The sequence below is a fragment of the Rhineura floridana genome, chromosome 18, assembly GCF_030035675.1.
Source record: "Rhineura floridana isolate rRhiFlo1 chromosome 18, rRhiFlo1.hap2, whole genome shotgun sequence".
NCBI classification, from domain to species: domain Eukaryota; kingdom Metazoa; phylum Chordata; class Lepidosauria; order Squamata; family Rhineuridae; genus Rhineura; species Rhineura floridana.
This window is the reverse complement of record NC_084497.1, coordinates 15601726-15625619: the sequence shown is the minus strand read 5'-3', so window position 1 is coordinate 15625619 and position 23894 is coordinate 15601726.

Here is a 23894-nt window from a genome sequence, read left to right as displayed (position 1 = left end):
AAACAAAGGACTTTTGAATTTGCAAATAAACCGGGGAAATGGTTAGCATATAAATTAAGAAAAGAACGACAAAAAAATCTTATTTTAAAGATACAAGAAGGAGATGAGATGTTGACAGATAATGTAAAAATCCAAAGGGTTTTTCATCAATATTATTCAACTTTGTACAAGTGTCAGGAAATTCCCTCTGAAAAAATAGAAGAGTATATATCTAAACAGAATTTGCCTAAAATTACAGATTTTCAGAGACAAGCTATTAATGGTCCTATTACGTCAAGAGAAATATCTGAAGCTATAAGTAAAATTAAATTAGGAAAGGCGCCAGGACCGGATGGACTATCAGCAGTGTATTATAAATGTTTGGAGGAGGAACTCTTATTACCTTTACAGTATACAATGAATTCTATTTTGCAAGAGGGGAAGATACCGGACAGTTGGAAAAATGCCAATATAACATTAATACCTAAAGAGGAGCAGGACCTAACCAAAATAAAAAATTACCGGCCGATATCTTTATTGAATAATGACTATAAAATTTTTACAATGATTTTGGCAGAAAGAATGAAAATAATATTGCAACAATTTATTCAGGAAGATCAAGTGGGGTTTCTACCTAAAAGACAATTACGTGACAATGTCAGGAATGTTTTGAATGTGTTGGAATACTTAGAACAACGAAACAAGCAGCTTTGATCTTTTTAGATGCTGAGAAAGCATTTGATAATTTGAATTGGAAATTTCTGTTTAAGGTCTTGGAACAAATGAATTTTGGAGATAATTTTATAAAATGGATCAGATCTATTTATACATCTCAGAAGGCACAGATAATTGTTAATGGGGGGTTAACGGACTCATGTGAAATACAAAAGGGTATAAGACAGGGATGTCCACTATCTCCTCTTTTATTTATCTTGCTCTTGGAAGTGCTGCTTAGAGATATAAGGCAAGATAAAAGGATCTCGGGAATAAAGATAAAAAAAGAGGAATATAAATTGAGAGCATTTGCTGATGATTTGATAATTGTATTAGAAAACCCTTTGGAAGGAATTAATGTATTGATGGACAAATTAAAAGAATTTGGACCGTTAGCAGGATTTAAGATCAACAATCAAAAAACAAAGATGTTGGTGAAAAATTTATCTTCAAGGGAACAAAAAGAGTTGATGGACAAGACAGATTTTAAAATAGAGGAAAAGTTGAAATATTTAGGTATTATTATGACAAATAAAAATTCAAAGTTGTTTCATAATAATTATGAAAAACTATGGACAGAGATTAAGAAAGACTTGCTAAAATGGGATAAATTACAATTGTCATTAATGGGCAGAATATCCGTGATAAAAATGAATGTATTGCCGAGAATGATGTTTTTGTTTCAAACAATACCTGTAATATCCTCTGATTTACCTTTTAAACAATGGCAAAAAGATATCTCTAAATTTGTTTGGCAGGGAAAAAAACCAAGAGTTAAATTTAAATTATTACAAGACGCCAAAGGAAGAGGAGGACTGGGATTACCAAATCTGAGACTTTATTATGCTGCCTGTTGTTTAGTCTGGATAAAGGAATGGTTATTATTGAGGAATAAAAGACTATTGGATTTGGAGGGCCATAACCTGAAATGGGGATGGCATGGATATCTATGGTATGATAAAGTAAAAGTTAATGTGGATTTTAATAATCATTTTATAAGACGTCCTCTGTTGAAAATATGGAATAGATATAAACCAAGGTTTTACTCGACAATACCATTATGTGTCTCAAGTCAAGAAGCATTTTATAGAAGAGAAATGGCTGGAAAAGAGAAATGGTTAACTTATCAAGAACTTTTAGAAAATGTATATGGAGAATATATAATGAAAGAGAGAGAACAACTGATAAAGGAAGGATATAGTTCTCAATGGTTTGCCTATTTACAATTGTTAGAGAGATATAAAATGGATAAGAAAATGTATGGGTTTGAAATAAGTAAATCTGATTTTGAAATAGGTTTGTGTACAAATGATGAAAATATAATTGCGAAAATGTATAAACTCTTGCTGAAAATGGATATGGAAGAAGAACAAGTAAAAGAGTGTATGGTAAAATGGGCAAAATTTTTTGGTTATAATATACAAATGGATCAATGGGAAAATATGTGGAAAAAAGGCTTGAGATTTACATTATGCTATAATCTTAAAGAAAATTTCTATAAAATGATGTATCGTTGGTACATGACTCCAGAAAAGTTGTCAAAAATGTATAGTAATGTTTCTAATGTTTGTTGGAAATGTAAACAACAAGAAGGATCATTTTATCATATGTGGTGGTTGTGTAAACAGGCAAAATTATTTTGGGCACAGATAGGTAGGATGATGCAAAAAATTCTAAAGATAAATATTCAGTCAAAACCAGAATTTTTTTTATTGGGTTTTATGGATAAGCAAATAGAAAAGAAATATGGAAGAATAATATTATATATGATTACGGCAGCTAGACTATTATATGCACAAAAGTGGAAAATGGAATCAACACCAACAACGGAAGAATGGCTATTGAAATCAATGGACTTAGTAGAGATGGATAAATTGACATGTTTACTTAGAGAAAAATCGACAGATACATTTCTTAAGGAATGGAAGCCTCTCTTAGACTTTTTGTTGAAAGATAAAAATGAAATGATGATAATGGGATTTGATGATTAATTAAGATAGACTATGGAGAAAAGTGATTTTGTATGTATTAAGGGACAGGTTTGATATATATTATATATTTATAGCTGATCTGTGACAAATCGGAAGTCAATTTTTTTTATTTTTATTTTTATTGTGTTATGTTTTTTTATTTTGTTTTGTTTGTTTTATGAAAATTTGAATAAAAATTATTGTAAAAAAAATAAAAGGGCAGGTGCCTTGAAGATGGCCGAGGTGGTAGCGTGGGAGAATGAAGGTTATATGCTGAGGTATAATGGCGAAGGCAGGTAGGAAGGCTGGGAAAAGCCAGTGGAGGACTTAATCTTTGTTTTGTTGATATGACTGCACAGGCCATAGGGTGGTTTACGATTAAAAACAGGTAAATAAGTATACACAAGAGCCATGAAAAATGACAGACCATTAAACACACAACAGCAAAGCATTGCATGACAATGACTAATAACAGGAGCAATCAGGCCTCTCCTCCTTCAAATGCCCCCCAGAAAAGATGTGTCTCTTGACTAGGCACAGAAGGATCTGACTATTTCAATTCTCTCCATTTCTTATTTTTCCTTAGATTCATTTCTCCACATTTCTGCAGTAATTTGCGGATTTTTTTTTTTAAAAAGGGCTCAAAACTCTCCAACATTCTAGTGCAAATTCCTCTGAATAAACACCTTTTTGTATGCAGTTTTGACTCATGTACACATTTATCGAAGCAATTCCTCCTAATATAACGCATTTTTGTAATATTCACGAATAGACTCATTTTCATGCACACATTCTCCCAATAGATGCCTGTTTGTAAGCATTGTTTGGTTAGAGAACTGCATTGCAAAACTCAGGTGTGGATTTCAAAGGATGAGAGCGTTTCAATCTTCAAATTGTTTCAGAAAGTGTGAATTTGATAGACTCAGCTTTAAATGCTAACTGAATCAAATTTATCCCCCATTCCTGGTCTTGACCAGGCACCTGAAACTATAAAGGGATGAGGCTAGAGTAAATAGGGAAAGAGTTTATTTATTTATAATTTATTTATAAAAGTATTTCTATATCATCACAATAATAATAAGAATAATGGTGACTGGCTAATCAAAAACAAAAATTGAACACCTGCAAAGGGCTGTCAGCATAAAAAAAAAAGTTTTCAGGAGACACCTGAAAGTCAAAAGTGCCAGATCTCTGCCGGAATGATGTTCCACAGCATGGGACTAGCAACACTAAATTTCTGACTTCTAGTTGAGTCCACTTGGGCTCTATAGCATGGGGGACAATTAACAGCACTCCTCTGGGTGAGCTCAGCTGGGATATAAGGGCTCAAGCATCCTGGAATATCTTGGGCCCAAGTTGTCCAGGGCTTTGTAGATCAACACAAGAGCTTTGAACCTGGCCTGATAGCACACGGGTAGCCAATGCAGATGCGTTCTTCATCAGCTGGAGTTTCTGGACCACAATTCCATATGCAAGGAGCCACTACTGAAAAATCCTTTCCCAGGCCTCACACTGTGTACCTCATCCCATGTAGGGACCATCAAAAGGGCTTCTTATGCTGACCTTAAAGCACAGGCAGGTTGTTATGGGAAAAGGTGTTCTTCAAAACATTTGGATCCCAAGTCTTATGGCTTTAGATGTCAGAGTAAGCTCCTCGAATTGGGCCTGGAAAAACAATTGACAACCAGTGTAGCTGTTTCAAGATAGGAATGGTATTAGATCAGCTGTAACTCTAGGTAGGGGGGATTTGCCGGGGTCATAGATCTTGGTCAGACAGGGGAGAGCTGCAAAGAGTCGACATACACTTGCTATTGATCCCTGTGTGCTTTCAAAAGCTTTGGCACATGAATGACTTTGCTCTCATGGGGCCTACAATAAATACTCTGCCATGACTTTAATGAGAGGACCTGGTGTTTTTGTAGCATAACGGTGTGATTCATTCTGAGCAGCTCAACTCAAGCTGACATGTGATGACTTGGAGAGAGTTTTGGATTTTGATATGCAGGATCCATGTTCAAAACCTTCTCGGTTTGAAGCAGGATTGAAGGAGGGGGGCACTGAGCATGGTCCCAGGCTATGGTTTGAAGGCACATGAGGCCAGCACCCTGCTGCAGCTAAGCAGGGTCAGATCTGGTCAGTGCCTGGAGGGAGACTGCCTGAGAATCATATGTAAGCTGCCTTGGGTTTCTATGATTAAAAGAAAGGCAGGGTTTAAATGTAATAAAAAATATATATCTATTTTTCTAAGCTGCTTTGGGTTACCTTTGTGAAAAAGCAACTAATAAATGCTATAAATCAGCACCACCACCATCCACAGGTATGCTTTCACTTGGATCCCGGCATTGAACATGGATTGGACTCAATAGCATTATAGGTCCCTTCCGTCTACTATTCTGTTATCATCACGATCATTTCCTAATCATTGCCTAACCTACCACATAGGGTGGCAGGCCATGGGGGTCTGGGAAACCCTTCTGAAGATGTTTTGCTAATCTCATTGGATATCTGTTGAAATTTCAGTTCTTCACCTGTTCCTCTTGAAGATGATTTCCAAGCCCACTTAGGATTTCATTTCAGACAAAATCCAGTGACATTCTGCTAGGAGGAAGGGCAGGATGTAAATGAAATAATAAATAAATAAAATAAATAAATTTCATGGGCCTGGCACCAGGCAGGCGCCAGAGGATACCATCCCTGCACCAGCTGAGGGTCCCAGGGGGCTTTCTGAATGGACAGGTTAGTGTAGAATTTGAAGGGCTTACCTTATCCCTTGCTGAGTTGTGCTTCCACCTCCACCATCTTGGGTCAGTGTGTGCCCTTTGTGCCTTAGACTCACAGCGACTTTACATCATGATCCAGGGGTCCAACTCCCCATGTTTGTAGGATATCCAGACACTTCAAAGAGGGGGGAAAGTGCGGAAGGGAGTTGCCCTCAGCACCAGCTCTAGACAACCCAACCACATGCAGAACCTCAGGAGCCCATCTTGCCATCCCCATTGTGCCACCCTCAGAGTCTGGAGTCTAGCCTGGAAGCCACAACAGGGCCACAGTCCCCTCAACACTGTTGGAGTCAACACCTGCTGAGTAAGTTTAGGCCACTAGTTGAGGATTCCCCCACCAAGGAAGGAGCCAAGATCCTATTGAAACCCTCAAAGAACTCAGTGCTGAAGCAACCTTCAAGCCTGCCATGCTCACCTGTACCTGAGCTACACTCTGAGCTGTCCAAGGTTCTGCATGGACCTGAACTCCTGAGAAAACTATGCTCAAGCTTAGGAACAGAGGAAGTTGACTTCAACTGAGGCAGACCATTGGTCCTTTTAACTTGGAATTGTCTACATAGACTGGCAGCAGATCTCTTGGGCTTCAGGCCTTTCCCAACCCCATCTGGAGATGTTGGGAATTGAACCTGGGACCTTCTTCTTGCAAGGCGGTCTGCCACTGAGCTACAGCCCTTCCCCAAACTTGGAACAAAATCTGGCTGTGATCACCACCTGGAACAGCACATCTTATGGTACCAAGTGCCCAGTGGAAAGGGAGCAGCAAGTTTGCATTCTGGAATAGCCGCACAGCTTCTGTGGGTAAAGGTTGGCCCATTGTGGTTTTAAGCCATTCAACTCTAAAACCGCTCTTCCATTGTGATGCCTGTCATATGGTCTGTGATCTCCACCTCTCCATCACCCACCCTCTGGGGTGGCATCAGAACTAGGCCTGTGTGCAAATGGCTGCTCAAAATTCTCCACTTTGGGGAAACTGGGCTGACTATTTCAACCATTTCTCCAGCAAAAGGAACAATTCTGCAACTGTTTCTTGAGAGAGAGAGAGAGAGGTCACCATTAGCAATGGTGGGAGCACAGTGTCTTTCTTCTTTTCCTAAGGGGTTTCTTTTGCCGCTATTGCAATTGCATTGGGAACCTGGCCAATTTTGCTTTGCATCCTTCACAATGGCCCAGAATTTGTGGGAGGGGGGAATGATGCTTACCACAAAAATAATGGTGGAGGATATACTGAGAAAATTCTGATGGAGAAAATGCCCCATAATGCTCATTCTGCACTTGCAGCACCTAACCTCTGGAACTCCCTGCCTAATGATATTAGGCAGGCATCTTCTTTGTACAGTGCTTGATGCCTCCTAAAAATGTTGTTTGTTTGTTTAGGCAAGCCTACATAGACATGTTTACAGTGTATATTTGTTTTTAAAATATGTTGATTTATATATATTTTGATAATTTTATTCTGTGTATTTTTTAAAAAAAAAATCTTGGGTTCTTTTGCTATTTTTAATGAATATTTTATACGATTTTATGTGAACCACTTATCTTGTTAAATAAAATAAATAACAATTTGTCAAAGTGGCCTTCTTTGTCTGGTGGGCGGTGGGGGTGGGCAACAGGGATGAGAAAAAGAAAAATCTCAGCTATTTTCTGAGGGGAAAAAACCCTTCTGAGGAATTTCAGCTCTGTTATTGCAACCACCCAAGAAGTTTCTCAGTCAGAAGGCCTTATCTTGTATCCAGCCCAGAAGCCTTTAGCTGGCTGGGTGTCAAACATGCATAGCATGCCTTTTGTCAGGAAGTCCTTGTGACTTGCCGTTCCCAGTGTCCCTTATTGTGGAAAGGGTCACCCTTGCCGTGCTGATACCCTTTGTGAATTCAGAAAGAAGCTTCTGAGTGAAGTGCATGAGCACTGCCGCCCCAAATTCAACTCCCCGAGGGAGTGTCGTGCTTCATTAGGAGGTCAGATTATGGGCCGAGCGACCAATACCTCTTTCAAGTGGGCCATGGGCCATTTTGCAAGTTGTTTTTGGTTGCTGGCAGAGAGGGCAGAACCCAACAGTTGTATTCCCAGTTTGCAGCACGTCAAGCTGGGGACATACATGGTTAGCTGCCCACGCAATGATCCTTCCATGGAACAGTCTAAACACAGAAGAATGAAATAAGGACGTTGTCTGAATGAACAATAGTAAAAAAAGGGGGGGCGTTCTCTGTTGCATGGCGCCCAGGGATGGGGAACCTGTGGCCCTCCAGATGCTGGTGGTCTCCATCTCCTATCATCCACAGGCAGCGTAACCAATGGTCAGGGGTGGTGATACTTATAGTCCAGCATTGCGGGAGGGGGGAAAGAGCAAATGTTCCCCCACACAGCTTTGGTGCATCTCAGCGAAACTACTTATTCAGGAATAGTCAATGGGACTACTCCAGAGTAAGAGTTTGGGAACCTACAGCCTTTCCCTATCAGATTTTGGTATTGTCCCCCTTTAGGGATGTGCTAGAATATCTGACCAGTTCAGATTTGGTATCAAATTTGTCATTAATTAGTTTAATCACTACCGTTGTGGGTCAGATTTTTATGTAGTGGCATTCCACAGCTGTTTTTGGAAACAGATTATAAAAGAAAAGTCAGTGTCTACAATATTGATATGTTTATTTCCTTCAGTGTATCAATATTCCCTTTAATTTATTGACAAATCTTTTCAAAACATCAAAATATTGATATTGATATTTTCTTCTGTGGGAGAAAAAAAATGGATCGGTAAAAGCAGTGGGCAAAGACCGAACTCGAACTGATACCAGCCTATTAGGCTGACAGTATGCTTTTGAACCGGCACTGGCCAATGGATTCCATCCCTATTCCTTCCTATACATTCTCTCTCTCTCTCTCTCTCTCTCTCTCTCTCTCATTCTCTCTCATTCTCTCTCTCTCTCATTCTCTCATTCTCTCTCTCATTCTCTCTCTCTCTCATTCTCTCATTCTCTCTCATTCTCTCTCTCATTCTCTCTCTCTCTCTCTCTCTCTCTCTCACACACACACACACACACACACACACACACACACACACACACACACACACACACACACACACACACACACACACACTCACAAACACATTGTTTCCCAAACAGCAACACATTGGTAGGCACTTGCATTGTTTCCACATTTTGCATTGCTGTCATTGGGAAGAAGTGTGGAAGGGCACTGTGTTGCTGTCCCTGGTGTAACACTAAGCAGCCACAACAGGTGAGATGAGAGGTGATTTGGCGTGAAGTAGCCCAGGGACAGTCAATGTGCTGCCCTCCGGATGCTGCGGATTATCACTCCTCCCAGCCCCAGCCAGTGTGGCCAGTAGTCCGGGGTGATGGAGTTGTAGACCAAAACATTGGCTACTCCTGAAGAAGCGGGAGTGAGGGAGGTGGTTAACTTCTCCTCACCTGTTGGTTTTCTGCCACACTTCTCTCCCCTCCTTGCAGCCAGGATTGTGGGGCTGTTTTTGCAATATTGCATGAGAAAATGGCTTGGAGGGGGAATTACAGGAGGAAGATCCTTCCCATTGCTTCTCTGTTGCAAACCAAACCGACCCCCAGCACTCTGCAGGGGCCCAGGCTCCAACAAGTGTAAAGTAAGCGCACCATACTGTGTAGAATTCTGGACAGAACAGGACTGCTTTAGTTCCAGAGAGGTCATCTTTTGATTGTGACTATGCCATGAGGCTGCATAGCAAAATGTAAGTGGTAAATAAATGAATGAATGAATCGATAACCCTCCCCTGTATGTAGTAAATCAGCATTACCGGGGCAACAATTTGAGTGACTTTGTCAATTTGATCCCCAAATGCTTCACCTTATTAGTCAGTGGCGAAATGGGGAGAGGGGGAGGGAATTTCACTGACTATTCTGTCTGTGTGAAATCATCAAACTGTCCAGGGGACCATTGGAAAGAAAATGGGCAGAACATTTATGACAAATCCTTTTCTAAGACATTTCGAACCACCTCTAAATACACACAAACACAATGCAATCAAGCTTTTGCTTTTGTCAAGACAGGCGCTCTCCTGATTATCATTAGATCAGGGGAGTTGGTTTACACCCCATATACCACGGGTGGGGAAATGAGGGCCCAAGGGCTGAATTAGGCCCTCCAAGCCTCTCTACCTCAGGGCCATCCCCAGGCCACATCCTTCCTTGTCCTTGCTTCTCACCCTGCACATGTGTCGTGCTGGCTTGGGATGTGTCTTTTTACTCTGATAGTGCCTCTCGCTTCATTAGATGGGTGTGCGAATGTAGAAACTACCCTACTGTACAAAGATAAAATTTGCCTCCATTGTTCTGCTTGCTTTAATCTCCAGCCCTGCCTACCCCTGGTATGTGGCCCTCGGAAGGTTGTTCAGAACAGAAAATGGTTCTCCACCACTGTCAACTATGGAAGAAAGGAGACGGGGGCCTGAGGCTTGTCTGCTCCAAGAGTTGGCAGCCTTGTTGACTGGGTGCTAACCCAATAACTCCCAGTGAATCTGCCTCATTATGCACTTCTGCACAACAATGCATATTTTGCATTAAAGTGCACTGAAAAAAATGGGTGTCTTAGGGGAAGAGTGTGTAGCCGATGCATACAAAATATGTGCAATTTCCAGGCAGCTTTGTGTTTTCTTTCAGAAATGGAATGGATCTATGATTGAGCACCAGCAAAACTGATGCAGAACAGGCCCATCCATCCCTATTCCTTGCAGGTATTGTTAATTTTGTTTCTTTATTGCATTTATATCCGGCCTTTCTGCCAAGGAGCTCAAGGCAGCGTACACGGCTGTCCCCTTGATCTGATCCTCTTAACAACTCTGTGAGGTAGGTCATTCTGGGGGGTGACTGGGCCCAAAGTCACCTGGTGATTTTCATGTCTGAATTGGGGATTTGAGCCCAGCCTTAGTCCAGCATTGTAACCCCAACCCCAAGGGATAGAGAGCCTGGTGCCCTCCAGGCAATTTTGGAGTCCAGCTCCTATAAACCCTAAGTGTTGGGAGTTATAATCCAGAAACATCTGGAGCGTTCTGTCTTCCTACACCACTCTAGGGCTGCTCTCTTGATTTTAATAAAACTGTCGGTTGCCTGCTCAGTGCACACATATCATCCTTATTCTTTCCTGTGGTGGGCAACAAAAATGCATTATTCCTAAGGCATGGATTCCATTTTGAAAAGACCCCCAGGTAATTCACAACGCTGAAAACCAGGACGAAATTTGAATGCAGAGAATTTCAGAAGCATGTCTAGCTGAGTTCCCTCCATCCATTTCTATGTGTTTTTTTAAGCCAGACATTTATGATTCCGTCTTGATGTTTTGCCGCTATGCTTTCCAAGTCTCTCCCCGCCCCTATAAGGACAAGCCTGTGTCTTGCTATTGAGCCACTTTCTGCCCAGGGAAGGGAGGGAAGGTGGTGGGCAGGTGTTGTAATAAAGAGTGTAATTCTTGCCTGCAAAATGCAACCCCCATCCAAAAAGCCAGCAAATAAGATCTCTCTCTTTGGCTTCTGGCATCCTGACGCAAAAACATATCCAAGAGAGCAACCGAGGCTAGTTGTGCAATAAAGCAGAGTTTAAGAACATGTGGGCAAGAAAATCAGAGTTGATGGGAACCAAAGAGCCCCTGCAGCCTTCGCTCTGTGGCAGAAAACTCATATATTTCAACAAAAGCCCAAGCTCATTAGCTCTTAAAGGGCTCGGAGCCTTGAAAATCCCATTTCCTTTCAACGTTTCAGCACGGAGCGCTTAACTGCCGGAGAAAACAACCAACCAAACAATGTTTGATTTCCAGAGCAAGGCATTTTGAGAAAATTATTTTTAAAAAAAAAAAAAAAACCCCAAAAGGCTGGAAGTAAGAGGTGGAAGCCAATGCATTTATTTAGGAGGTAGAGCAGCTAGGAAATATGTATTATTAATCCTTTCCAGGTAACTGCACACTCCCCTCCACATCTGAACATCATTGCCATTGGCAAATCACATGAATTTTGCATGGGAGAGCCAGCGCGCAGTGAGGTGCTATGCGAAAGAAATAGGTTCCAAACCCTGTTCAGGCAGGGAAGGAACACCACTTCATGGTGAGCTGCAACATGGCCTATCAACCACATGGCATGTCCTCCAAAGAGGAAAATGAATTAATGGAGCCTTTGAATGCCTGTGTAGACCATATCGTCCAGGAAATGGGAAGCTTAGGTCTGTGGCTCAAATGTGGCCCTTCAGTCCTCTCTGTTCTCCCAAGGTTCCCACTGGGTTAGCTATAAACCCTCGTCAAGGGACAAAAGCTGGCTGGAATGTGCCCTTGAATTGTGATCATGCCACTTGCTTGCCTGAATGGAGACTGGAGAGATGTTTGTGAGGTGTGCATATGTGTGTAAACCTCTGGCTTTTACATGCTGGAGCACAGCCTTCTGTACAAAGGTACGAGTCATTTTTACCTCTATCATGCTTCCCCCAGAATGTTACCCATTAGGGAATGTGATGGGAAAGCTTTGATTTGGATTCCTGCATTGAGCAGGGGGTTGGACTTGATGGCCTTATAGGCTCCTTCCAACTCTACTATTCTATGATTCTATGAAAGATTGTGAGCAGAACGAAGCCTTTTAAGCCTCTGTCTCCAGACTACCTCCTCCAGGCTCCACCCCCTTAGAGAGAACTTCAGAGCCTTAAAGGGCCAACCCTGGGACTCCTCCTCTGTTCCATAGCCTTCCTCCTGGAGCCACCAAACTTGTGATGTGTAGTGGTAGGCATCTGGCCCCTTATGTTCAGGGGAAGTTGTCGTGTGGGCTCTGGCCCTATAGGCTCTGGTGGTCTGGGAGGTAGTCAGACCCAAATTCCCAATACCTCTAAAGTAGGGCTGTTTACCATGGATTTCTGCCTCTTCCAAAGCTCTTGGAGAGCCTGGGCAAATAGGATGGTGAATTTGGGAGGCAGTTTCCACTCACTAAGTTCCTCTCACACTTTTGAGTACTGAAGCACGTCACATCCTTTAGGAATCCTTACAATAACAACCACCATACAGGGGTGCATTATTATCACTCGATACATTGCAGATGGCAGATAGAATAGAGAGTCTGAGAAATCTTATAACAACATAATGATGTTAGATATGAAATTTGAACTGGGGGGAGCTTAGGAATGATTCTGAAATTGTCCTAGTTTAATCCTCCTGCCCAATGGATTTCAGAGTTACTTATTGCCTGGCCTTGTTTCAGAACTTTGACTGATGTATTAGAATCCCCAAATGTTTCCTTTCTAAAAAACAGCAACAACAACGACACACGCCATATTATTTGGATGAACACAAAACAGTGCACTACCCCACCTGTTAAAGGAAACGCTTGTGGAGAAATGTAAATACTTCCTTCAAACTCTTCATCTTCTCTCGCTTGGAAAGCTATGAACAATAACAAAGCATAATCACTAATGCTCTAGAAACACTAATGTTGGCTATGCTTATCAATTATGATCACATGGTTTATTTGAACTGCATTTGTGAAATAAAATATGGCTAAAATCAGATCGTTCTAACAATTCCAAATTTCATACAGACAGACGTGAATGTAAAAATGTGCCACACTGTTCTGTTCCTCCTTTTCCCTTTGGTGGTGCTGATTCACAAGTTCGTATTGATAAACACTGTGATTGTTACTTTCTCATTATTGTTTGTATATGTTTGTACCGTGTTTTTATTATATTTTATTCATTAACAACCAAGTATAGCATACCCATCTATTAGAGAGAAGCCCGGAAGGTGACAACAAGGAAACAGGCTTTCTCTGTGGTGGCCCCCGAATTATGGAATTCTCTCCCTGATGAGGTACGCCTGGCGCCAACATTGTTATCCTTTTGGCGCCAGGTGAAAACCTTCTTGTTCTCCCAGGCATTTTAACATTTTAATATCTACTTTTAACACCTACATCTATCACTCACAATCTTAATTTTAGTAATTTTAACATTAACATCTTAAACAGCTTCATATTTTAACTGATTTAATACGTTTTTATACTTAACATTTTAGGATTGTGTCTGTCGTGTCCATGTGTTTAACTATGTTTAGTTATTTTGTTATATTGTTTCCATGTGTTTGATATATGTTTTTAATTGTATACTGGATGTTTTTATGCTGTAAACCGCCCAGGGAGCTTCGGCTATTGGGCGGTATAGAAATATAATAAATAAATAAAATAAAATAAATAAAAGTACCAAGTAATTTACTTTGGGCATTTGGGCACATTCTGTCCTTCATTAGAATTTTTTATACTTTAGTATTTATTTGCATATGGTTTTTAGTGTGTTCATACCTTGATTTTTGTTTTTTTCCTTGTCACTTTCTTCAAGGACCATTTTTTTCTTCTTCTGTTTTTTTGGTGGACTTTTCAGCCCAGGAGGCATTCAAGAGGCAGCTGGACAGCCACCTGTCGGGGATGCTTTAAGTTGGATTCTTGCACTGAGCAGGATGCATTTGACTCAATGGCCTTATAGGCCCCTCCCAACTCCACGATTCTATGATATTATTTTATTAATACATTATTTTCACTGATGCATACATTTTAATGCACATTTTCTCTCTAATATGGATAAACATTAGATTTCATGTGGGTTTCACAATGCCTGTATTGTGTCAGAAAATGCAGATCCTATAGCTTCACTTTAAAGTGCAGACTGAAACGAATTTCTCCCCCAAACTTAGACAGGACTGGCAATATTTCTTTCAGGGTGGGACTCAATTTTCATCATTTACCTAAAAGAAACACTGAAAATGAAATAGACACCTGAACTGGAATTGACGAAAATAAAAGGTATAGCAATTTCCAAAGAAAACCCTCAGCAATATCAACTAGTTTATTCTCAGACGTGAAAAAAATTGCTCCAAGCAAACTTAAAGAAATCTACGACATGAACAGTGTTCTCCATCCTTTATTTATGGCGCAATTGCAATGATTTACCAGCAATGATCAGAAATATATTTATGCAATGGAAATTCCTGGCAATATTTCAAGCCATTCACCTCCTCTGTAGAAGTCCCTTTGTCACTTGTCCTTGTAGCTCTGCTTTTCACATTTTTCTTTCCCTTGAAAGCTGCTTACACAAGAGTTCGTAAGGATGTGCCAGCAAATTCAGGAGTACTCAAATCCCCCCACCCTTGGATTTGAGAGTGCTGTTTTGGACATAATCCTGTCCAAAATCAAAGATGTCACCAAAACTCATATTTTCTGGCCCAGAAATATATGCCTCAGGGGCTCATAGTACTCACCTCAAATGCATTATGATCTAAGGATACATTTCTGAGACAGGTTTTAGAGGATAGGAGGGAACATAGGGTCTGGGTGGATGAAGAAGAGACTGGCTCGGCAAATAAGATGCTATTTCCTCATTTGCGGGGGAACAGCTCTGCTTATTCTGAGCCGTTCTGATTCGAGGCCAGTGAGCGGGTGAGAAGCTTGCACAGGTGAGTGGAGTGGGAATATCACCCATTGCTACCAAAAAGCGAACTTCACCTTTCCGGAATCTGGAAGGACCCCACAGCTTTGCAGATATGATACATGTTAGTTTAGGCCTCATTTTCCATGCACGCATGGCAAACGTGATCCACTTTTGGTGCTCAGGTTGGGCTGCAGTGCTTCAAGTGCACGAGATGAGATCTGATGGAGCAGACCAAAAGTCCATTCAGATCTAGCATTTGATTTCCATCACTGACCCAATCAGTTGTCACTGGGAAGCTCATAAACCAGACTAGGGAAATTGGGGTATAGCCTGGAATTCACTAGGGGCATGCACCAACCACAAGATTTGAGTTGAATCTGCATATGTAGCTTTGGGAAGCTGTCTGATATGTTTCGCAGCTGCTGTCTGTCCAGTTTGACATGTCCTTGAAGATCTAATTAGACCTGATAAAAGAGAAGCTCTGTTTTTGCTTTCATCTTCTGTGATATCTTTTTGAAAATTGCTTGTCCATCTGTTCTTTATGCATTCAGACACCTCTGAAGATATCGTCAATCAATCAATCAATCAATCAATCAATCAATCAATCAATCAATCAATCACTTATTATGGTCAAAGACCAGCACTATAAAATATTAATACAATAAAACATATCAATATTATACAGAGAAAGAAACAAACAGCTGCATCATAAGATGATATCCAAGTTGACTACGACTTATGGCGACCCTATGAATCAAGGACCTCCAACAGCATCTGTCATGAACCGCCCTGTTCAGATCTTGTAAGTTCAGGTCTGTGGCTTCCTTTATGAAATCAATCCATCTCTTGTTTGTCCTTCCTCTTTTTCTACTCCCTTCTGTTTTTCCAAGCATTGTTGTCTTTCCTAGTGAATCATGTCTTCTCATTATGTGTCCAAGGTATGATAACCTCAGTTTCATCATTTTATGGCACTAATGGTGTTGGATAAATACACCAATGGGCAATGGAGATACCGTCTCCAATTTGGTACAAGGGCTCCTGAGATCAAGGAGTGGGTTTTGGTTCATGTGTGGATACCATTTGTCACCATTTGTGATCAAGATGGAGGACTGAACCTTTCAAAATTGCACTGATTTGGACACCTCTTACAACTGTCATGCCTCCGCTGGAGGATTGCTTTTTGGGGGAGGACCTGGTGTTCTTGAAAGCAAATGTTATGGAAGAGTAGGATACGTCAGTGGGCAGGGAGACAGAGCAGGGGATCTGGGGCCTCCAGGAGTAACACCACACCATCCTGCAAAGAATTGGCCGCAGAAGCTGAGCTGCCATCGAGTCCAGGGGAGCAGCAGTACCTAAAGAGGCAGGCCCAATCTGCTGCCAGATGCTGGAATGGCTGCCTGGAGGACAAAGACCCCTTGGGAGTAAGGGTCTAGTCCTGAGGAAGGTGCTCCTCATGAGTAAATCAAATTCCTCAGGCAATCCCAACGGCCTGCAGCTGAAGCTCATGGTTAAAAGCCTCCAGTTGCAGCAGAGGATGCTCCCTGCAGACCTCTGTGAAAGGCTGTGAGTGAGATGTGCGAAGATTTTCTGCCAGTAGGTGGTGGTAAGAGGGCCTTTCCTCGGTCTTGATTCACCATTAAAGAAGAAGGAGAGAGTGCTCCATCCATTTATAAATCTCAGTAAATTGCTTTTCTTCTTCTTCTTAGAATTCCTGGGCAGTTAGTTCACTAAAATGTTGAACTAAAAATGGCTATAACTGGATGATGTTTTCAGGAAGAACAGCACTCCAAGACTGGGCGAAGCCTGACAAATTGTAGGCAGATAAGTCCAGGACTTTTCATGCAGGGCCCTTTTACGTTTGATTCTTTTGTTTCAAAGGAAACTTCTGCAACTTTTTCGTTCTCTGCCAGAATTAGATGCAATTTGCAGGCATGGTCACTGCTTCTGAGAGATGAAGCCTGCCTGACAAATTTCAGAATGACAGCTGCAGTGGTTCTCCTACAAGGCCACACTTTATTTTGGAGGTAAATGTCACCCCCCCATGAATGACCCTATTACCCCATGAGCCATTGGTGGTGGGAGGGTGGGCTTCTGGCTCCCTTCAGAGATTTTGGGGGATATAGTATCTTCTCCTTCCATGGACTTTAAACAGGGGTAGAAAAAAGGGCCATGAATCTGCAGGAAATACAGAGGTGGGAAAAATGTTGTCCATAGCAAGGATCCTGTTTCCCCAAGTATCATTGGTCATGGGTGGTCTTCTGCCCCTCTCCCCATGGATTATTGCATAGGGGAAGAGATATATTCACATGAAAAATTTTAATCCCCCTGCCAGATCTCTATGATTGGAGTGCCCTGGAAAAATAATTCAGAGAGTTAAATCCTAGACCTCAAAACAAACGATCCTTCTACCTCTCCATCCTTTCTCCTCTTGCTGCTCGGGTGGTGGGTGGGTTGCTGATGGGGAAGAAAGTATTATATATATCTAGATATATCCTTGGTGGACAAGTCTATCCACTGATCTTTGGCATGGTAACTCAATGAAACCTCCATGTCCAGAGGCAGTATACCTTTGAGTAGCTGATTCTCAGGACAAACGCGTAGGAATGGTTCTGGCTTTCGCAGATTCCTTAGGAGGTTCTCAGAAGAACCAGACTTTTCCCTCTTAGCTCTGGAATACTGAACTAGATGAACATGTAGCCCTATTGAGCAAGACAAGTTCTGAAGTCTATCCTTCTGATGACCCTGGTTCCTTCTTAAGGGCATGTATTTTCAGAAGCGAAAAAGCTAGAACCAATCCTTTGTTCTTATAGACTGCATCCTTCCATCTATCAAAGGAACATGGAACTCATGGATGCAGTTGCTTAGATGCAAAAGGTCACAGTTATCATTTTTCTATCCAAACACCAAGGGCTAGCTGGTTTATTTCAAGACCATGGAGAGACCTCAGACAAGGAATGCCTCGTTAGCATTATGTATTGCTCTTTTCACCACATTTCTGTGTCTGTGTGCGTGTACAAAATCCCAAATGGACATCTCTTAGGTAGGTGCAAAATCCCAAACGGAGACTTAACATTTCCCCAGCCACTCACGACCGATTTCTGGGAGAAAACTAACTCTTTTAGAGCTCAGCTAAAATCTCACAGAAGACATTATTTTTCCTGATAACATATCTGAGGTTTTTCTTTCTCTCGCCCTGTTTTTTTTTTTAAAGGCTACTTTGCAGAATTTCCCTCATTTTTATTTTTTCATTTGTTTGGATTGTTGGTGTGTTTGGATTGTGGCCATAATCCCCAAACTGTTAGGGGTGGGAAGTTCTGCCCGTTTTGGCCCTCTCAGTTTCCAGTCTTAAATTCAGGGCTCCACATTTCTGCAGAAATTTGTGATGTTTTTTTTTTAAAAAAAAATCCTCATGAAAATTCTCCAGCATTTTAGTCTGAATTTCTCCTAATAAACACATTTTTGCAAGCAATTTCTCATCATATAATGCACTTTTGTAAGCTGTTTTCACTCATATGTTTATTTTCATGCACACTTTCCTGTAACGTGCGTTTTTGGTAAACATTGTTTGGTTGGTGAACTGCATTGCAAAATTCGAATAAGTATGACTTTCAAAGGATAACCGTATTGTTTCAGAAAGTGAGAAACTGATGGATTTTGCTTGAAAGGCAAACTGAATTGAATTCCTCACCCGCCCCTAGCAGAAGTTGCTCTGTCATTCTGAGAAGGCGCTGGTCCACCCAGAAGGTCAACAGGATGGACTTGAAGTGATGGGGAGGAGGCTCGGCCTACTTCAGGGGAACGAAAACCGTGGCTGGTGGCAGGACGGGGGATGCTCTCAGGTGGGTAAAAGAGGCTGACAATGCTCTTGAAAGGAGTGGAGACACAATCATAGCAACGGAGGAAGCAGAGAGAATGAGGAGACGCGAAGAGAGAGCTCCTGCAAGAGACAGAAAGTGACTCAGAGTGGAAGTAGTTGGTTGATCAAAAAGGAATAGTAGACAACCTCTAAAAATTGATTTGTGGTTGAAAACAAGGGTGTTGCTTTTTCCTTTTTTTAAAAAAATAAACGATCAAATGAAAATCATGATGTAGTCCACAAAAGGCCCTCAGCAGTTTTCGCATGGTCTTGGGCGCTGTGTGTGTGTGAAATCTGGGAAACACTGACTTGGGGGGGGGGGGAGAAAGAAGCTGCAGTGCTCCCATGGTTAGTGGGACTCCCCACTAGTGGGAAGCAGTTGGGGGGGAAATCTCCCCCTGGAGAAATGTGATGAAATGCCAATCCCAAGGGAGGCGGGAGAGCAGGATTTCATCTGGCCGCATGGAGCCTGTCAGGCTGGTGCTGGTGCTTGGCCCTGTAAGGTCCTTCTTCCTTTACAGGTAGCAACCTCCCACTCACCCAGGGGCAGTGTGGGCTTGGCTAGTTGCTTTGCCGGGGGCTGAGTAGGGGTTTTTCCTGGGTGTTCTGCATTGGCCTGTGGGGCACCTTCACATTGCCCTGAACTGAATTGGCTTTCATGGCTTGTGTTGTTTTGAATTGACTGTTGCCTTGGCTTTGGTTGGCATGCAAGTGCAGGCAGGTTACTTGGATTTTGAGGAATGCCAATGGCAAATGCCCTGGGTCATTCTGGGGCGAACGGGCACCTTCCATTGCCAAACAGTGTGGACGGTCCTGGGACTGGTGCTCTTAGGGGCTGGCAAGGGCATTCTGCTGGGTGATAGAAAACAGGAGTGAGATACACAGTCTGGAGAGCCGTTTCTATGGCTCTGCTGTCCAGGGAGGGGAAGCATGTAGTTTACCCAGGGAGAAAGCAGGGATGTTCCCCTTCCTGGCTGACACAGATCAATGTAATCCTAAATGAAATGCGCTCTCTCTCTCTCTAACAAAAACATTTTGTTCTCCCTAACAGAACAAAGGTTCCCCTTTTCAGATAATCTGTTTTATTGAGTCTCTCTCTGGAAGGGGCCTATAAGGCCATGGAGTCCAACCCCCTGCTCAATACAGGAATCAAAGTTAAAGCATACTCAAGAGGTGGCTGTCCAGCTGCCTCTTGAAGGCCTCCAGCGTTGGAGAGATTTCCCAAAGAAAGGTATGGATCCCCCAAAGAATCAACTGAATAATATACATATGGATATTGATAATCCGGGCAGCACGTTGAAGACAAAGCATTCTGACCCATTTAAGTGGTTACGGAGGAAACACGTTCCGGGTGTTGAGCCACCACAATTTCCTTAAGTTCAAATAGTGAGTGTGTTGGAGCCTGGCGAAAGGTTCACATGGGAAATGGACAGTTCAAATGCTCCACCTCTTCTTAGGCCAGAAAGGATTAAACAACCAAACAGACACAGGAGGAAGGATACAGAGATGGCAAGGCATGATCCGTGTCTTCTGGCTCTGAATAATTTATACATTATATATACAGAGTGACAAATATTCAGATATGATATGTGAACACTTACAATAAATTAAAATCGTCATACAATTGAACATTGTCTTGGTCCTTAATCATTCCAAACTTAAGGAAAATAGACATTCTTTCTATAAAGCTATTGGGTTGGTTGATCTGCGATCTGCGTTCTCCTGTAATATGTTGATTTAATCATTGTCAAAATACATTTTCTCAAACCATTCTAGTATTGCAGGAACATTGCCCCCTGTTTCCCCCCCCGTTTTCCCCATAATTTTTAAAGCTATTGTTAAGTTTAATCAATGATCATTAAGTCTAGATCAATGTCTGGATTTATTTTTATTTTTTAGATAACCCAGAAGTAGTCCTTGGGATCCAAAGGAATAGGGTATCCTAACATTTCCTTAAACCACCATTTGGTGTTAGTAAGGACTTAAGCGTATAAGTAGGTTTCTCGGGATGAGAAGCAAGATGGCTGCTGTTGTGCACTCATTAGAATGCCTGAAAGAACTCCATCACCAGATGGGTGGCTACATCAATGGCTACATCACTCTCTCCGGAGAAGGACTTGGAGAAGGGTCTTCTCTATAGTGATGCCTTGGTGGTGTAACTTTCTCTTCTTGGAGACATGGACGATTATACAATGATGAGTCCCTATATATTTGTTCTCTCTCTCTCTCTCTCTTTTGCAGACTAGATTGATTTGAGATTTCAGCCTGTTTTCTGATATTTTGTGGTGTTATTTATTGATACTGCTGTAGTTTATTGTTATTATGAGGTTCTGAATTGTTTTTATTATATTATTTTGTTCTTGCTATGGAAGCCGCTTTGAGGTCACCTGGTGATGAAAAGCGGCACACAAATATACTAAATAAATAAATAAAATATTCTGGGAAAATATTCATGAGAAAAACGCAAAGCCATGTTGCAACGCATTACAAGAAGTGCAGCTGGTGGCAAGCTGAAGAAAGAGCCCTTTGTGGCTGTGGGCAGCATGGGGCTCGTGGAAAGCCTCTGTAAGCTCAAGTAAGGAAAGCAGGAAAAGCTCAGAGAGAATAAGTTCTCAGAGTGCCAAAATGCTTTATTGTGCCAACATCTTTTGGAATTCAGAAGTTCCTTCTCCTGAGTAAACCATCAGCCTGCAAAGATAGACTTCTGCAGTTTTGTCCTTTGCTGAATTCAAGCTGGGCATAATAAAACATGTTGGCATTTTGATAACTTGTTCTCCCCGTTTCTGGTTTCCCTGAAGTGCCTTCCTGCCTCCCCTTTTGGTTTTAAGTGAGGAAACCAGCAATGTCCCTCCCCCAAACCAGAAATTCATCTCCCCTCAAGAGAGCAGCAGAAAACTGTCCCCTGTTTTCATGTGGAGGGGAGTATTTCTGGAACTGGGGAGGTTTTTTTTATCCTAGCCTAACTGCCTTGATAAAAAAACTGCATAAAAGCCAATTGTGATGGGATAATACATTTTTTGTTCTGGGTGTTTTGTTGTATCTTTTGTCACAATGTTGTGTTTTTAATCCTGGAAGCCAGCCAGGAAGTTAGACATTGGGGTATGCGTGTAAATGGGTTGTTGCGCGCCACCCTAATTGTTCCACCCACAGTCGGAAAAACCAGACGGAGGCGAGGTTTGTTTTAATTCTCATTTTATTAGTGTGATGGTTACATCCAAAGCGGTGCGCTTCATAAACCTGTCTACTCTGACCCACTACTTTCCCTAACTATCCTACCTAAACAGCCTCTGCAGCGTGCGGGGAGAGTTGACTCAGTGCTAGAGTCTGGGAAGGCACCTGCTTAAGTAGGGAAGGTCTTCACACATCAACAACGGCTCGGCCGGAGTTTCACCCTCTGAAAGTCCCTCTTCTCGTGCATGGTGAGCCTCCAACTGCCCATCTGACAGCAGGGCTTCACTAGGCGATGGGGTGACCTCAGGAGGTGGGAAGCAGTTTGGCGGGGAAGTGTTTGAAGTGCCAGGCGGGGATTGCGGCTTGGGTGGGGTTGGCACGTGCAGAGGGTTGCAGAGGGTTGCTCAGGCGGGGAACTCACAGGCAGGGCTGGACCTGCCTCGATGGGGGTGCCGGCGAAACAAGTCTGCAGGCTGATAGAGTCCCCACTCTTCCAATGCCCCCAGGGACCTCTTCCCCATCTGACTCCTCTCCCTGATCTAGCTCCACGTGTGCCTGGGGCACAACACTAATCTCTGAACAGTGAGGGATCACAGGGGTCCCTACAGTTGCCCAGGGTTTGGTTTCCTTATTTATTTATTTATTTATTATTTGATTTATATCCTGCCCTCCCTCCCAGCAGGAGTTTCCTTGGGAAGAGGATCAGCAGAGTCTATGGTGTCTTTATGAAATATGGTTTATTTACACAAGATGAGAGGGTTCAGAGCATCAGCAGATCTTGTTTTTCCATCAGGCTTATAGAAGGCATCCTGACGCCATTGTGCAGGGAACAGGCCTCTCTGCGTGTCTTTGCTAAAAACACAAGCCTCTCTTTGGCCCCAGAAGTGTTGGGGGGGGGCTCTCCTGAAGAATTTCAATAACAATAGGATCTCCCTGGCCCATCCACCAGTTAATGGGCACTTGACAGACCCATTAGCCCACCTGGCCACTCTATTAGGTTAACAAAGGAGACTCATCTGACCGGTGGAGCAGGTTTCTCAGCTGCAGAGCCCACCTCTAGGTGCAGGGTTCCAAATCAGAGGCTGGACGAGTACTCATAGAAATCATCTATCTCAACCCCTAAACCCTTAACAGTATATAAAAATAGTTGGAAGTGTGGCAAGAGCAACACCTATTTGGTCCTCTTTGCATTCCTAAGGCGAGATAGAGAGATCCTCCAGTTGGCTAGACTGCCTGCCCTTACGTGTGTTCCTCTATCCGTCTTCCTTTCATTGTAACCTGATACAATTAAGGAGCTGACCTCACTTCCATCTTCCTCCTTGGATGAGCGGAGGGACAGCAAACATCTTCCCTTCTTCTCTCTTTTGCTGAAGCACAAGGGCAATGGCGTTCCTTTTAAGGGGCGTATTTGCCCTCACCATAATTACAGGGAAGGCTTGTGAACATTCTAGAATCAAGAGTTAGGAGCCACGTGAGATCAATCAACCAATAGGTGAAGGTGCGGAGCAGCAGATATAAGGCTGCTCCGTCCTTCCCGCACTTGCCTTTTTCGCCTTGCGGCATGTTGGGAAAGGCTGAGAGACTGGCATAGTCCTTGCTGCCTCGTGATTCTCCTTGTGACTGATTGTTGGTGATCGTATTTGGTGACGAATTTTATTGCTTTAATTTATAACTTAACTTAATTGTTCAGACGGTGTTCCCAGAAAGCGGTGTGTGTGTGTGAATCCCTTCTTTACATTTAAACCCAACCCCCCCTCCCCTCCCCTCTCCAAAATATTTGTCCATCCTCTAGCGTTAGCAGGGGATGGAGGGCGGAGTAGTATTCTTTACTCCTGTGATCCCTGTTTTACTTAAAAATAAAATAAAATTACAATAATAAATAATCCCGTTCTTTTTACCGCCTCGTGGTGCGGTGTGTGCCCGGTTAGTTTTTCTTTTGTGCCCTTGGCATCGTGGGCCTGCCGCGCCTGATCGCGGAGGCTTGAGTGTGCTGTGCTTT